Source organism: Mixophyes fleayi, chromosome 8 (assembly GCF_038048845.1).
Source record: "Mixophyes fleayi isolate aMixFle1 chromosome 8, aMixFle1.hap1, whole genome shotgun sequence".
NCBI lineage: Eukaryota > Metazoa > Chordata > Amphibia > Anura > Limnodynastidae > Mixophyes > Mixophyes fleayi.
Window position 1 is genome coordinate 111,054,252 of NC_134409.1, and position 17,329 is coordinate 111,071,580.

General features: G+C 39.2%; 1 protein-coding gene across 2 annotated transcripts in view; it reads right to left on the reverse strand.

The window, feature by feature from the left end:
• Nucleotides 1-15,166, reverse strand: part of SLC6A1 (solute carrier family 6 member 1) — a 151,294-nt gene extending 136,128 nt beyond the window's left edge. For both annotated transcript variants that reach the window (XM_075183180.1, XM_075183179.1), the window contains exon 1: nt 15,046-15,166. The gene's annotated coding sequence lies outside the window, so the exon portion shown is untranslated. The remainder of the gene's footprint in view (nt 1-15,045) is intronic.
• Between the last annotated feature and the right edge of the window lie 2,163 nt (nt 15,167-17,329).

The window sequence follows — 17,329 nt, forward strand, 5'->3', positions numbered from 1 at the left end:
GCAAGACTCCTCCCAGGGGTCGGGTCTATCCTCTCTCGTTACCTGAAACTCAAGCCACATCTGAGTACATACAGGAGAATCTCCAGCGTGGGTTCATTCGACCTTCCACCTCTCCCGCTGGAGCTGGGTTCTTCTTCGTCAAAAAGAAGGATGGATCATTACGCCCTTGTATAGATTTTCGTGGACTCAACGCCATTACTATCAAGAATCGGTATCCCATTCCGCTGATCACTGAGCTATTTGATCGCATCAAGGGAGCTCGGATATTTACTAAGTTGGATCTTCGTGGTGCCTACAATTTAATTAGAATCCGTTCCGGTGACGAATGGAAGACCGCGTTTAACACCAGAGATGGGCATTACGAATATTTAGTAATGCCCTTCGGGCTATGTAATGCCCCCGCGGTTTTCCAGGGTTTCATCAATGAGATCTTTCGGGACTTATTATATGTATGTGTCGTTGTCTACCTGGACGACATATTGATCTTCTCACAGGACCTGCCTTCTCATCACCAACATGTGGCAGAGGTCCTCTCCAGACTACGGAAAAACTCGTTGTTCTGTAAATTGGAGAAATGTTCATTCGAGTTACCCCAGATTCCATTCTTGGGGTATATAGTTTCCGGAGTTGGCCTGAAGATGGATCCAGACAAAGTAAATGCTGTACTACATTGGCCTCAGCCAACTACTCTTCGTGCCATCCAGCGTTTTTTAGGTTTTGCCAATTACTATAGACGCTTCATTCAAGACTTCTCATCCATTGCATCTCCCATTGTGGCCTTAACTCGGAAAGGGGCTAATACTAAGCAATGGTCATCTGAGGCTCTCCAAGCCTTTCAAATCCTCAAAGAGTCCTTCTCGTCTGCTCCCATTCTGCGACAACCTGATGTGACACTCCCCTTCTTCCTAGAAGTAGATGCCTCTAATGTGGGCTTAGGAGCTATTCTCTCCCAACGCTCGGAGCAACAAAAATTACATCCTTGTGCCTTCTACTCTCGGGGTCTTCTGCCCGCAGAGAAAAACTATACTATCGGGGACAAGGAGTTGCTGGCCATCAAAGCTGCATTAGAGGAATGGAGATACTTGTTGGAAGGAGCTCGCCATCCGGTGACGATCTTCACGGATCATAAGAACTTGTCATATTTGCAATCTGCTCAATGCTTGAACCCTCGTCAAGCAAGATGGTCTCTTTTCTTTTCCCGTTTTGAATTAATTATAACCTTCAAACCTGCTACTAAGAACAAGAAAGCTGACGCTCTATCTCGAGCTTTTGTGACGTCCTCTGATGTAGAAGAGGTTCCCAACCATGCTATTCTAGACCCCAAATGTATTTCTCTGGCTGCTTCATCCACCAAAATGCTACCATTTGGGAAGACCCTCGTGCCTCCTACTCTGAGGAGGAAAATCCTTTCGTGGTTCCATGCCTCTCGTTTTTCTGGACACGCCGGTGAACATAAGACCTTTGAGATTCTCTCTCGTAGTTACTGGTGGCCTTCAATGAGGAGAGACGTCAAAGAGTTTATTGCTTCCTGTGATTTATGTTCTCAGTTCAAATCCTCCCGCAGAACTCCAGCAGGGTTGCTGCGACCACTACCCATTCCGTCCAAGCCTTGGACCCATATTAGTATGGATTTCGTTACTGATTTGCCACCAAGTAAGAATCACAATACTATTTGGGTAGTGGTAGACAGATTTTCGAAGATGGCTCATTTCGTCCCTCTGTCCGGTTTACCTTCCTCGTCTACTCTGGCTGAACATTTCATTAAAGAAATCTTCCGCATCCATGGATGTCCGTCTGAGATTGTGTCAGATAGAGGAGTACAATTCGTTTCCAGATTCTGGCGGGCCCTTTGTAAAACCTTGGGCATACGATTAGCACTCTCATCGTCTTACCATCCGCAATCTAACGGACAAACGGAACGAGTCAATCAAGATCTTGAGACTTTTATTAGGATGTTCTCTTCAGCCAACCAAGACAACTGGGTAGAATTGCTCCCTTGGGCTGAATTCGCCCATAACAACATGTACCATGAGTCATCATCCAAAACTCCATTCTTTGTGGTCTACGGTCACCATCCGTCTTTTCCGGAATTTCCTGCCCTCCCGCCCACCCAAGTTCCTGCTGTGGAGACTGCTTGTCAGACCTTCAAAAATATCTGGTCTCAGGTCAAAACCTGTTTAAAGAAGACATCTAACAAATATAAGTCTTTCGCAGATAAGAAGAGGCGGGCTATTCCACCACTAAAAATTGGAGATCGTGTCTGGTTATCTACCAAAAATATTCGTTTGAAGGTTCCATCTATGAAATTCGCCCCTCGTTTTATTGGTCCATATAGGATCATTCAAGTTATCAATCCAGTATGTGTTAAACTTCTTCTTCCTAAGAATCTTCGGATTTCCAATGCCTTCCATGTGTCCTTGCTCAAACCTCTCATCATCAACCGTTTCTCGACTCCTCCCTCAGCACCGCAGCCAGTTCAAGTTCATCAGGAGGAGGATTTCGAGATTACTGAGGTATTGGATGCAAAAATTTCGCGAGGAGTCCTCCGTTTCCTCGTTCATTGGAAGGGCTTTGGTCCTGAAGAGCGTTCATGGATCAAAGCTGAAGATCTTAATGCTCCTGCCCTTCTGAAGAAGTTTTATTCCAAAAATCCGGACAAGCCCGGTTCCAGGCGTTCTGTGCCCACCTTTAAAAGGGGGGGTACTGTCACTCACCGGACTGTGAGTGCTTCTTCCCGGACATTTAGGAACCGTGGCCGTCCTCCATCCTGAGGGACTGCGCATGCGCAGCCCTTTCTATACCTCCAGTGTATGTTCCTTTAACTTAATTGGCAGATCAGGCAACCTCCCTATATTAAGCACCTGTGGTCAACACCTAGTTGCCTGATCTTGGAGTCTCATTCCCCATGAGTCTCTGAAGGTGTTCCTGTGTTTCCTTGTTTATTCAGCCCTGCTGATTCCTGTGGTTTCCAAACCATTTCTACCTCTGTGGTTTCCAAACCACTTCTGCTACTGTGGTTCCCATACCACTTCTACCATCTACTGTATCATCGTGACTGTGAGCTGATTCCTATCCGCTGCCTCCGTGCACTACAGTCTTCTAATCACTTCAACTCTACCATGTATCATTGGGACTGTTAGCTGATGCCTATCCGCTGCCTCCGTGCATTACAGGCTTCAACCACATCCACTCACCTGTTCATGATTGTGACTGCCAGCTGATTCCTATCCGCTGCCTCCGTGCACTACAGTCTTCAACCTGCAACTCATCTGTGTTTCATCGTGACTGTTTAGCTGATTCCTATCCGCTGCCTCTGTGCGCTTCAGTCTTCAGTCCTTGTCTACTCTACCGTGTTTCCTTGAGTCTGCTGCCACTATTGCTACCCGCTACTCTCCGTGATCATCTGTTCCAGTTCAACTCTGCTCCGGTGTCCCATCGTTACTGCACCTGCTGGTTGCTATTGGTTACCTCCGTGTTCCCGCAGAGACCCGCTGCTGTTACTTCTCAGCGCTACTCATCCATCTACTGCTGATCCGCTCTCCACGCCTTCCTGTGTTCCCTGCTGGTCTACCTACCTGTGCGCTGCACCTGCTAGACCCCTGCTTCACCCATCCAGGGACTTGTATCCTGCTGGCCTCCTGCCCTTCAGGTATCTCTGCACTCCTGTCTGACTGCCTTCTCCTGAACCACGGTATGCATACTTCCCATTGACTGTGCTGTGTATTGCATACCTTGCTGGACTGTGTTGGTTCTCCTCTGGAGTGTACTATCTGCTGACTCTACTGCCATCATTGACTGTGTTATCTCATGCCGGATTGCTTCAAGAGACTTTCTATATTGGCAGTGTTGTTCAGTCATTTATACATTTATATTGTGCATATTACTGTGGATCAAAGTCAAGGTGCCCGTGTATATATTGTGTTGCAGTCTCTCCCCGTGCACCTCCTCACATATATATTCAGTAGTACCACTTGCTAGTGGCAGACCACTGACTCCTGTTTACAGTTTCACCTGTTCCAGTATCCTCTCACATAGCAGTGGTACAACTTGCTAACGCAGACCACTGACTCCCCGGATACCTCCACTTGGATTCCATTCCTTCACTCAGACAGCGGTACAACTTGCTATCCGCAGACCGCTGACTCTCATCACCTCCTCGTTTCTGTTGGACATTCCTCCTCACTATAGCAGTGGTACAACTTGCTTCCGCAGACCACTGACTACCCTCACGTGTCCTTTGTCCATACAGTTCCTCGTGTATTACTACCTCCATATTGCCAGTGCTGCTAGTCATAGACTTCCCTGAGCATCTCATCATCTGCTATTTCCTGTTCCGTGATCACCCTGCTACCAGAGTACCATATTACCACCTATACTGCTCTGGTAAGCCTATCACCTGGTGATCCCTGGGTAAAGACTCCTAGTGCCCGTGACATTCCTGAACAATTTTTGCAGTGTGGAAGGGTGTATTATCCTGCTGATAGACTCCACTGTCATCAGGAATACCGTTGCCATGAAGGGGTGTTGCTCAGTATAAAAATGTTTATATACCAAATATAACTGCTTCTAGTACAATAAAATCAATAAGTATTAACTGACGATTACATTTCTGAGGTGTTACTACCAAATTGAATTAGAAATAGAATTAGACAAACAGAATTTGTTTAATGTAGTGCACTAGCAGTCTCATAATGGTGTCCGATGATTGTTAATCCCAATTAATTTAACTATTATTACTTATCTTTAAGTGAAATAGAGAATTAACATTATACTTAAAATCCTCTGTGTATACCTTTAATCTGTCTATTTTCTATTTTATAACTCCAACAATACCTCGGATAGGTTGAACTGTCACCTCACTTTTCTATCATAGCCACCAACTTTTTCAGCAATATGTGCTACAGTATCTCCTCTGTAGGATTGGACCAGAGAGTCTAGCCTTTGCTCCCCACATGCATAAATGAGCCTTGGGCGCACATGAACCTGTTGCTGGTACACTGGTTATCCTTCCTTGGACCACTTTTGATAGGTACTAAACACTGCATACCAGGAACACCCCACAAGACCTGCCGTTTTGGAGATGCTCTGACCCAATCATCTAGCCATCACAATTGGGCCCTTGTCAAAGTCTCTCAGATTCTTACACTTGCCCATTTCTACACACTAAGTCACTCAATCATCATCATTTATTTATGACTCACATGTGCACCTGCTTGTTAATGCAAATATTTAATCAGCCTTCATCATAACCATGTGGCAGCAACTGAACACATAAAAGCAGTCAGAAATGGTCAAGGTCAAGAGATTCAGTTATTGTTCAGATTAAACAAAATGTGATCTAAGTGAATGGCTGTTAGTGTCAGACACTATGGGTTGAGTATCTCAGAAACTGCTGATCTCCTGGAATTTTCATGCACAACAGTCTCTAGAGTTTACAGAGATTGTGGCGCAAACCAAAAAAACTTCCTGTGAGAGGCCGTTCCATGGGTGAATATGTCTTGTTAATAAGAGAGGTCGGGTAGAATAGCCAGACTAGTGGAAGCTGAAAGGAAGGCGACAGTAATTCAAATAACCATGCCTTACAACAGTGGTTTGCAGAAGAGCATCTCTGAACACATCAGCACATAGAAACTTGAAGTGGATTTCCTACAGCAGTAGAAGACCACACCGGATTCCACTCCTGACAGCTAAGAACATGAAACTGAGGATACAGCGGGCATAGGCTCACCAAAACTGGACAGTTGAAGATCGGAAAAACGTTGCCTGATCTGACATATCTCAATTTCTACTGCAACATGCAGATGCTAATGTCAGAATTTGGCCCACTCATCATGAATCCATGGATCCATTCTGCATTGTGTCAACAATGCATGCTGCTGGTGGTGTAATATTATTATTATTATTATTAATTTTTATTTATAGGGCGCCACTAGGTGTCCGTAGCGCCGTACAGGGACAAACAAGTACAATACAAGGTGGGATGGCACGGTACAGTAAACAGTAATCACAGTAACTCAGTAAGCTCAAAGCACAGCTAGAGAGAGGGGGAGGGAAGACCAGAAAGCGCTGGAGCCCAAGAGGAAGGGCACGGATGACGGGGAGACCCCCAGGGGGGTGGGGGGAAAGGTAGCTGGAGAGCAGAGTTAGAAGTGTAGGAAACAGGAGGAGAGATGGCCCTGCTCAAGGGAGCGTACAATCTAAGGGATTGGATAGTGTGGGGATTGTTTTCTTGGCACACATTAGGTCTCTTAATACCAGTTAAACATTGTACGTTTACTTGTATACTTTTTTGTGTGCCTCTGCCTCTAAATTGAAAATATCGTCTGTGATGGTCAATGCCCACAGTTCATAGAGCAAAAGCTGAATGAATTAAATACCTAGCGTTCCCTTTAGTAGGATTTCACTTTCATCTACTTGGATGAATCTTAGATGATTCTAGATTTATCATATAAGTAGAAGTTGCTTGAAAATAATGGATCTACATTATTTATATAACTAATTGGACTACTAGGGATGTTAATATCAGTTAAACTCACTGTAAATATTACCTGTATATAGTAAAAAATGTGACGATATGTCTACATGGGATAATGCACTCCCTACTCTAAAGTATTTGGATATTAGAAGTCACTGAGGAGTTGTGGGACCATATGAAAGTAGGTAGACATAGAGAGAGTGCTTGTATTATGCTCATGCAAATCAGAGGTGCCTTCTAATATCATAATATTTATATATATCAGGGGTTGAATTTTTCCTTAAATTACTTATCATAAGTTTTCCTACAGAACAGTAAAGTAATGACTTCAGAACTCGAATATAAGTGAATATTATTTGTTTGTGTATTGTATGTTTATAAAACACATGTAGAAATCTAATGATAGCAGAATAGTCTTTGGTGAGAATAAAAATATACTTACAAGATTTAAATATGCAAATTTTTTTGCAACAAACTAACATGGTGCTGATAATTTGTGCTTCTGTTAAGAGCGATAGGATTGATTTACTAAGGAGACAGCATGTAATAGCTTTTACAGCACCCTTTGACATTTTAATCCTGAGTTTAATGTGTAGATAATGTGCTATTCTCTGTTATTTATTATGTATTGATTTTTTTTCTTTAGTCATTTAAACATTTGTTAGGAGTTTCTTTAATGAATCCTCCCAGTTTTCCCAAAGAAAATCTTGGATTTGGAATATTTATTTTCCAAAATGCAGACTATAAAACAATTAGGAAGGACGGGGGCTTAGAATTGATTAATAACATTTTACACTCAAATGAAAAAAGAAAGGCAGTCATTTGCTAGCCAATAGTAGCTGAGTAGAGCAGTGTGAACAATTACATATGAAAAAACAGCATCTAGATTTGGCCACTGAAAACCCTTTTTATTCATTTAAAAATCATCTTTGCACATCTGCCATTTTTATCTTGTATCTTGTGTTGCACCAGACGCACTGACTACTCCCTGCCATAATACACCTATTATATAGCAGAATTTTATACTTGTTTACAAAAATGTAACCTCCATAAATAAAAGCTATCTTGGGCCTCATGATTATGTGGTGGAATAAAATCAAGAATGGTAATTTGCAAAATGTTGTATTGATTGGTACTGATCAGCTCCCAATATGTTCATGATATCCCATTTTGAATAGGTGACCCATCAGGAGCTGTGTCATAATGATGACTCTTGTGGGTGCCACTGACTGATATTGGCGCAACTAAACAGGGAGGCGCGGAGTCTAACGCACCCCCAGTATTCACCAGGGACCCCCGCAAGGAAGTATGGGCTTGGCTGCATGAGGTGCACAGGTCGCGGTTCTCCAAGTTAGTTATCAGTGCAGCAGAAGAGAACAGGAATGGTCGTACAGTCCGGGTCAGAGGCCAAACGATAGTACAGTACAGACAAGTGATCTAGAGGGTTGGTCAGAAGCGAGCCGGAGGTCAGAATCTAGGTAACGAACAGAACCAAATCGCAGGCCAAGAGAGAGTGGTCAGGAACAAGCCAGAAGTCAGGAACCAATGTAGCAATAACAGGAACAAAGGAACAGGAGACAGGTAGCTGGAGCTGGTGAAACCAATACTCTGGTACCAGACAAATGAGAGGAGGTGCCTGAAATACCCTATCATGAACCCTGATAGGTGGGAATAGATTTCGGCAGTCAGATGCACCTGACCACCGACATACAGGGAATAGAAGCATGTGTGCACAGCAGCACCCTGAAGTACGTCTCGTTGCTAGGCAATGGGACGCGGCTTGGAAGAGAAGACAGGCGTCCATCCCCGTCACGCATGCACAGTGCAGGGGCGGTGCCTGACAGGCTGATTGGGCTGGGGGCAGAGGGGATAATTTGGGGTGAGTCACTGGGCTACCTATAGGTTGTTTTTTCCCTTTAAAAAATGTACCAACAGACTGTTGACTGAAGTCTCACCTCCAAGGCTAAAAATTTGCCAGCCAGCCAGCCAGTGCACTGAAATTGATGTGGTTGACTATTTTTGTGTGACAAAATAGGAATCAAAGTCTGTGGTGATGTATCTTCAACTTGAAACATGTTTTAATATATTTTTCTGTAGAAAAGTATCTGCCATAAACCATGTTTTATTATTTTGACTACATATGTCATTGTATAGAAGAGATCCAGTATTTAAAGAACAGTGCACACCAATTTACTTTAGCAAGGAAGCATTTCAACTTGGTGCTGGTCCAAGATGCAAATACCTTCTGGCTCCGCAGGTAATTTCAGCTGAATTCAAAAGTATTTAAGGAGTTAACAGTAGTTGTGTTATCAAAAAAACGTAGTTTACTTTAAAAACAAAAAATTCAATTTTAAAGGGGATGAACCCTATGTCAGCTTTTGTATTTCAACCACTGATGGTTTTATCTACTATTACTATGTTTTTTTTGTATCTGACCTCTCTTTTCCTTTCATTGATCGCTAGTTTAGCCATATTGGTCAGCAACTATAGCTAAATGTACGAGACCTGTGGCCAGTTGAGCATCGGTGACCCCATTATATTCTATGGGAAAGAGGGCTGCTAAAGGTGAAGACCATGACTAGTCTCGCTGTATTATCTGACCTACTAGCTACACTGGTCACAATTAAAGTCTCTGCAAAGCATCACAATAATTATTTGGCTTTACATAAATGTCTGCACCAAGGTCCTTTTTTTGCAGTAATTATGTTAATGTAACAACAAGGTCAATATCTACATTACACAGTCTTGTTTTGAAAATTATCTAAATACCTTTCTCAAGGTCATTTATTTAGCACACCAGCATGTTTCACCATAGGTGCTAACTAGCATCTTTCTACAAATCCATGTGTTGGTATGAATCCAATTTAAATGACTGTTGCTGCTACTAAAAGCACTGGGAGAATGGTTTGGCTCTTTGTTGCCATCTGTTGGCCACAAATTGTGCTGTTAGAGCTCTCTATTTTTTTTTTTTAATACCAGGCTGTCCAACACAATATTTATAAAATAGCCATACATGGTGCAATTTGGTCCCTCTGCAATTTTAGCACTTTTCCCATCACAACATATATCCCAAAGAGCTATGTCAAATACTACAGTGAATCCCGTCTTCACTGTGTGCATACTGCAGCAAAGCAGATAACTCGTCATACTCTATTGAGACAACTGAGCAGTACAATGTTATTCTATGAATCTGTTGTTTTTAAGCTATGTAGTTAATGGTACATATCAGAGACGCGAGTATATCATGTAATAAACAAGTGATACCTTGAACTACCCTTGCAAGATACAATAGGCTGCAACCACTTATGTTCTCTGTTTTCTATTTTATTTAAATGTTACTGAATTAAAAAAAATGACAAACTCACTTGTATGATAGGGAGAAAGAGAGGAAGAGAGAGAGAGATAGATGGGGAGGGAGAAAATGCATAAAACTGCTGTTGTTCAGTTCGCAGAGGATTTGTGATATTAGGATAGTTTGAGGACTGGATTTTCAATTTTTTCATTAATAGTCCAAACAAAAAAAATTATTGAAAAGGATATTTTAAGGAATTAATGTAAGAAACCTGTCTTTCTGGTTTTGTCTCATCAATTCAATCGCACAGTGAAAACCACCTCTCCTTAGTCTCACAACATTTACACACTTTCCTTAAGTGCGTGTGCCTGAAGAGTTGCTTTACTCATAGGTGCCCCTATCTAGGTACATATAATCACATGGTTACACTGGTTTGGGGCTCATGCCAGTGACATCAGCTATATAACACCAGTGTAATACTGTAGGTTTATCTAGTAGATAGAATTTGAATCCATCCTTTTCTCTTTGCTAACAATTACTCGCCTTCCCAGCTGCTGAGTATGTGAGAGTGTTTGTGTATTTTCATCACAGAGCTGTGCAGCTCTCTTGCATGCATAGTCTCAGAAGTCTGTCCACATAGTGACATGCATTAAATAAATTAATGAAATAAATGAATGAGGGGCCACTCAGAGGGCCAGTATTGCATCAAAAATGGTTTTCCTAGTATCTTTTTAAGGTATTCTCACTTCTGAAATGGTCTCTGCACACTCAGTGGTAAGTTCCTACCAGTAAAAATGTCATAGCCACGGGCAGAGCAGTACATTGCTGGGGACCATAGCAAAACATGGGCCTGGTGTAGCTGCTCTAGCCTCCCAGACCTAACTTTGTTCTTACAAAATGTCAGAGCAGAGGCCTCTTCTGAGTATTCGTGGTCTGGAGCACGCATCAGCTTGGTAGAAGCCTTCGATCTCCTCTTTTGAGATCAGAGGCCTCAGAGGTGGGGAGACTTGGCACTGCTGGCCTCCCCTCACCTCTAGGCCCTGGTACATTTGCAGAATGTCTACCCCCTGTAGTTCCACTGGTCATAGCTATGTTTTAATTAGAATGAAATTCATAAGATTAAATGTCAGAGCAGGGTTTCAGTATTTGGGATTAGGATAAGAATACTGCTTAGTATTTAACGTTGAGGGCTTTGCTTGAAGTGGATGATTTGCTTAAATGACACCATGAAGTTAACATATTTCTTTTAAATAAATCACTAACAAACATTTAAAATAAGAGCACCACTGCCAGTCTTCGGAGCATGCTCAGTGCTAGCTAATGTCAATGCCTGCCTTTAATGCATGCTCAATGCTAGGGAGTACCCCTTCCAGGGTTCTGAGCATGCTCAGTGCTAGCTAATGTCAATGCCTGCCTTTAATGCATGCTCAATGCTAGGGAGTACCCCTTCCAGGGTTCTGAGCATGCTCAGTGCTAGCTAATGTCAATGCCTGCCTTTAATGCATGCTCAATGCTAGGGAGTACCCCTTCCAGGGTTCTGAGCATGCTCAGTGCTAGCTAATGTCAATGGATGTATTCAATGCATGCTCAATGCTAGGGAGTACCACTTCCAGTCTTTTGAGCATGCTCAGTGCTAGGGAATATCAATGAGTGTATTCAATGCATGCTCAGTGCTAGGGAGAACCACTGTCAGTCTTCAGAGCATGCTCAGTGCTAGCTAATGTCAATGCCTGCCTTCAATGCATGCTCAATGATAGGGATTACCACTTCCAGTCTTTTTAGCATGCTCTGTGTTAGTTAATGTCAATGAGTGTATTCAATGCATGCTCATGTTAAAATATCCAAGTCTATAACCATGACACAACTAATTGGCTACAGAGTTACATCACTCGCTTTACTGGGAATGAGGAAAGCCAATCAGTTTTGGGCGAGGTAGGCCCTCTATTTATGTGGGTATGGATTGACTGGCAAATAACTGCCAATTCCAAGGTTAATAGAGTTCAAATAAGATCATAATTGTCAACATTATTAATTTCATTCATGTTGCAATCCATGAAATTGTGGACCTATTGCCTTTCCTCTTTTTGTCTAAATTGCAAATGATCCAGGCAAGAAAGAGCAAACATCCAGTGTGACAAAGATGCTACTAGACAAGTACCTTAATTAATACTGCACTTTTTCGATTGTGCTTATTAAGTACACATGCTAATATCATAGAATACATTTTACGGAAAATGAATTATGCTTCAATCCAATCAATAAACATAAGCTCTGCAAATCTTATATCATCTACATTTTAGCCGATGAAAGCCAATTTTACATATTTTTTTGAACAATCCTCACTTCATTTATTTCTTGTGGATAAAAACACAAAGACAACTAACTACTAAAACAATATGCTAAACTGAAACTGTACTATATATGGATACAAACACTTTCATCAATAATTTAGTTAAACAGAATTATTTTTTTTTTAATTTTAAGATTTAAAGTAATAGTAAGTAAAAATACTATTAGTAAAAAATGGCTAATATGTTTAATGTATACACAAAAACATCAAACACATAACACTGCAATAAAAAATTAATTATAATTATAAATTATACATACATTAATATTACTTAACATTTGATAAGATAATCATCAAAAGTTTAGTTTTGTGCTATTTTGAATTATTTCACATTTTTAGATTATTTAAAGAAAATGTACTGTTTTTCTTTATTTAAAAGCAAACACAACTGTAACGTGTGATATATAATCTTGTATTCAAAATGGTTGTATTTCTAAAATCAAACAGGCAAGCTAAGTCTGTTGTTAAATACAATGTTTTGCATGGCTGATTTTTTTTAAAAAGAAAATAGAAATAGTTATTCATATTCTTATTGATTCATTACAAAAAAAACATGCATATGTCCCCATGATATTATTACATTGTAGGAGAGAAGAAAAAAAAATCACGTGTGGAACAAAAGGCAATGGAAATAAAAAACAACATGGTGGCCAAGAATGTTGGACTATAGGGACGCTTTCAATCCCACACATTAGAAGTCATCAATCAACAGATCCCGTTCTGAGCAGAGCAACAGTAATGACCAAAGTGTTTTCTATAGCATGATTTCCCTAGAAAGTCTTGTGTGTTCTTCTAAAATACAGGCGACATGTCCATTAATTAATGAATAATTCTCAATATCAACAATTTGATAAGCATTGATTCTCCAAATCCAGGAGATCTTCCATTCACAGTCCGAATAGAAAGACTAATTGTTTTGTATAAAGTTTACACTTTTAAATTCTGATTTATTTCAAAATTACCTAAACAATATCAACCTTAAATCCATGCCCTTGCAGAAGAAGAAAACATAGCAGTGATGACCTTGGGCTTTTTGTATTAAGCGATATATGTCAAAAAGGATAACTGACCCAATTTCTTTTAGTACAAGTTTTAAGCTCATTTACTGTAAAAGTAAATGATATAAAATGATATAAATTGCATCTAAAGTGTATACATGCAAAATAACAACAACAAATACATAACTGAAATCGAAACAATACTGCTAGCTGTCACATCAATTTGCACAAATTAATATGTAGCTGTTCATTTGCTAGAATTCAACTGTTAATCCCCTACAATAAAAGCTTTTTCTAGGAAATGTGGTTATAATTATTTGAATTTAATGGTGATTACAATTGCTGCGAAAAGCATTTCTCATTGCTTTGGTAAAAAAAAAAATGAATGGTGTATTTAAGATGTGTGAATACCAACAGCACTAGGAAAAAAAATACAGCCAAAGCAGTCTTTTTTTTGCGAAGGCTTGAAATGAGCAAGACAAACAGAGCAATCACAGCAGAGCCAGAGAACAACTGGCTTAGTGTAGAAGCTCAATCACTTACAAACACAACTTGCAGATGGTGATTCTTTTTACAACCATTGCCTATTAAACTGGTATAGGCTTGCAGCTGTCTAATTTCTCTTTGTACATTTGGATTTTTAAAGCTTCTGACACACACACACATATATATATATATATATATATATATATATATATATATATACATATATATATATATATATATAATGATTTACATAGTAAAATTAAAGTCTTAATGGTTATTAACAAACAAGACAAATATTTCTAATATGAACTTCCCAAACCTACAAAACTGAGTTATCGTTACAATATCTACATGCATTCTAAATCTTTACAAATCCATTGAGTACATATGTGTTGAATAGAGCAATCTATGGTACCTTAACACTGAGACAGAGGTAAAGTGTATTCTGTTTGCTTAATTACTAACAGTGTGAAGATTGCTGGCTATTGATGCAAGAAAATCATATCAACATTGCAGAAATGAACAATACGTGGTCCCACAATCCTGAGTTGATGTAGGTACATTCTGTTTGCTTAATTATTTACTAACAATTGAAGAAACACTCATAATCCAATCCTACTTTTTGTTTCATTAATAAGTTCATATCCATTAGTGAATGTAGCGTTTTGCAAATATTCAAAATAAAATGAACTATACAAGTAAAAACACTGGGGAATTCATAACTTGATAGATTAATTCAAAATGTATAGTTTAGTATAATCACAGTTACAAGATAAAATACATCATTCATATTTAAGAAGCCAAGAAAAATGAATCTGTATTACCTATCTTAATTTGCATGGATGTTTTTGCCACTCTATACCATAACGTATTCAATTAAACAAATGCATTTGTTCACTATAGTTACCTATAACTATGCAGAAGCCAGTTTCTGTACTAACCCCTATAGGAGGTATTTCTTTAATGTGTAAACACTTTAGCTCTTAACTTTTAAACATTGTACTTATATTAATATATCACACTGTGACATCTAAAGACAGATTTGCCCAGGACCATGACCATATCAGTCAATAACACCTGTAAACTGCAGTACTGATAACGGAGCACGTCTACATTGCTTTGAATCTAGGATATGTTAAATTCTCCAAGCTATCAGCTGTGTTCAGTTATTACATCCACACCTGCAATATCCAACTGAGATTAAATACATTCAATTTTCATGCAAACTAAAAAGCAAATAAATGCTTAAAATGATTCCAAAATATATGTATTTACATCATCTAATAAATGCTGCTATCGTTTCTATAAATCATCTGCAAAGCCAGATGCAACATGGTTACAGAGTTCAGCATCAGAGAAAATGTGCTGTTTGGGCTTCTCTAGAGGATAATAATTGTTTCTTACATGCAAACTTTTTGTATGAATGAATTCAAAGATAACCTACCTGATACAGATGTGCCTCTCTGGCCAAGGTTCATTTTTTGATCATTTCAGCTCCACACAGTAGACATTCAGCTGTTCTCACCACCAAATCAGCACAGCACAGCCCTAATTCAGCAGTCTCAACCTCCACATCAACATTTAGACACACCTCTCTTGGTGTCATTTGCTACTCTGTAGCTCTCAGGAATAAATGAAAAGGACCTGAGCTGAACAAAATATGGATGTATTCAGTTAGATCGTCGTATGTGAAAACTCAGCCCAGGAATATTCAATTTCAATTTTGTCAACAGAAAATTTTCTCCTGATTGCACAAATTAAATGGGAAAAAATTCCACTGATCTGCGCCTCGTTGGTGAATTTTCTTGTAAAGATTGGCTTGCTTGTCAGGATAATATCACATTAAGAAGAATACTGTCGCAAGTCAGTTCTTTATTTTTAATAATGCCTCTGTGAAGTTTTAGTGATACTCACAGAATAGGGTACGGTTCATGTAGAATGACAGATTGCTTAGAATGGTATATTGTAGCAATATTGTTATATACATTCCAGCTCTAACTTGCTTTAATTTGAGTTTATTCTTGTTAATGTAAATTCTCATGTTGTGGAATTGATGCTTCTTTTTTTCTTTAAAATACAAACTGTGTTCCTCAGTGCCATACTGTGCCCTTAGACAACCCTATTCCTGATTCAGGGGGGTCGGGTTTCCAATTGGAAATCTATCTATCTATCTATCTATCTATCTATCTATCTATCTATCTATCTATCTATCTATCTCATATTTATTATCTATCTATCTATCCATCTATCTATCATATATTATCTATCTATCTATCTATCTATCTATCTATCTATCTATCTATCTATCTCATATCTATTATCTGTCTTTATATCTATCTATCTATCTATCACATATCTATCATCTAACTATCTATCTAAGTCTATCTATCACATATCTATCTATTATCTATCTATCTATCTATCTATCTATCTATCTATCTATCTATCTATCTATCTCATATCTATTATCTATCTATCTATCTATCTATCTATCTATCTATCTATCTATATATCTATCTATTTCATATATATTATCTATCTATCTATCTATCTATCTATCTATCTATCTATCTATCTATCTCATATTTATTATCTATATATCTATCTATCTATCTATCTATCTATCTATCTATCTATCTATCTATCTATCTATCTATCTATCTCTCTCTCTCTCTCTCTCTCTCTCTCTCTTTATATGAAGCTATATCTCTCCAGCATTGACTATTCTCCCTCTTTCTTGCAGTCTTCTTTCTGTTCTCTGTCTCCACACTCATGCAGTGTTGCATGCATTTTACGTAAAAAATGCAGATATAATATGCAGCCCCCAAAAAACATGTTTATATATATTTGCAGAGCTGCATGTATCATAAGATACATACGACACAGCACACTATGTTAAATACGTCTGCTGCATGAAGATACGTTTAATGCATATTGTATTATTTAAGCGCAGCATATGCTTTAAACATATCATCATGTCGTAGAAAGTCCAGTCATCATTATCCAGTTGATGATGATGATGATTGATGTTTTAATATTGAAAAATAAAATAAACAAATAAAAAAAAACCAACAACATTGTGCTTTCCCCCCAAAAGTGTATTTAGCACTAAAGCTCAAAACGTAGACTAGTATGGCAATTTGGGGTCCCTCTGAAAAAACTAATACTGGCATTAGGCTATAATAGTCTGGGCATGGGGTTCCCCTGTCATAAGTAGCTCTATCCTTTTCACCATGGGGCTGAATTTCCTAGGGAAATCAGCCCCACAAAAAATGCAGGCCTGATCACATGAAAAAAAACAGCCCTATGTTGAAAGCACTAGGGGCAGTGGATGTAGGGTAATAAACTGGTGCACTACAGAACCTAGCAAGCACTGGTATGCATAAAGTGTTTGGGTATGCTGGCATTTGTAGACCTACAAGTGTCAGAATACTCATGGCTCCCAGATCAAGCTGGCACATGTAGAAATACAAGCGCCTGCATTCCCAAAAAATTAGGGCCCACTGGGAATTAGTACACCTAGAAAAAAAAATACAATACAATGAACCCAAGCACATTGTGTAAAGTACTTTATTAAAAATAAAAACTCCCCTACACACCCTCATTCACCCCTAAATTCTTAAGGGGAACCTCTTCTTCCTTACAGCTTGCAAATCGCTTCAGAAAAAATGAAACCTTAAGGAACACAGTTGACATGCTCTGCTAATTGTAGCCCCACTGCATGTCAG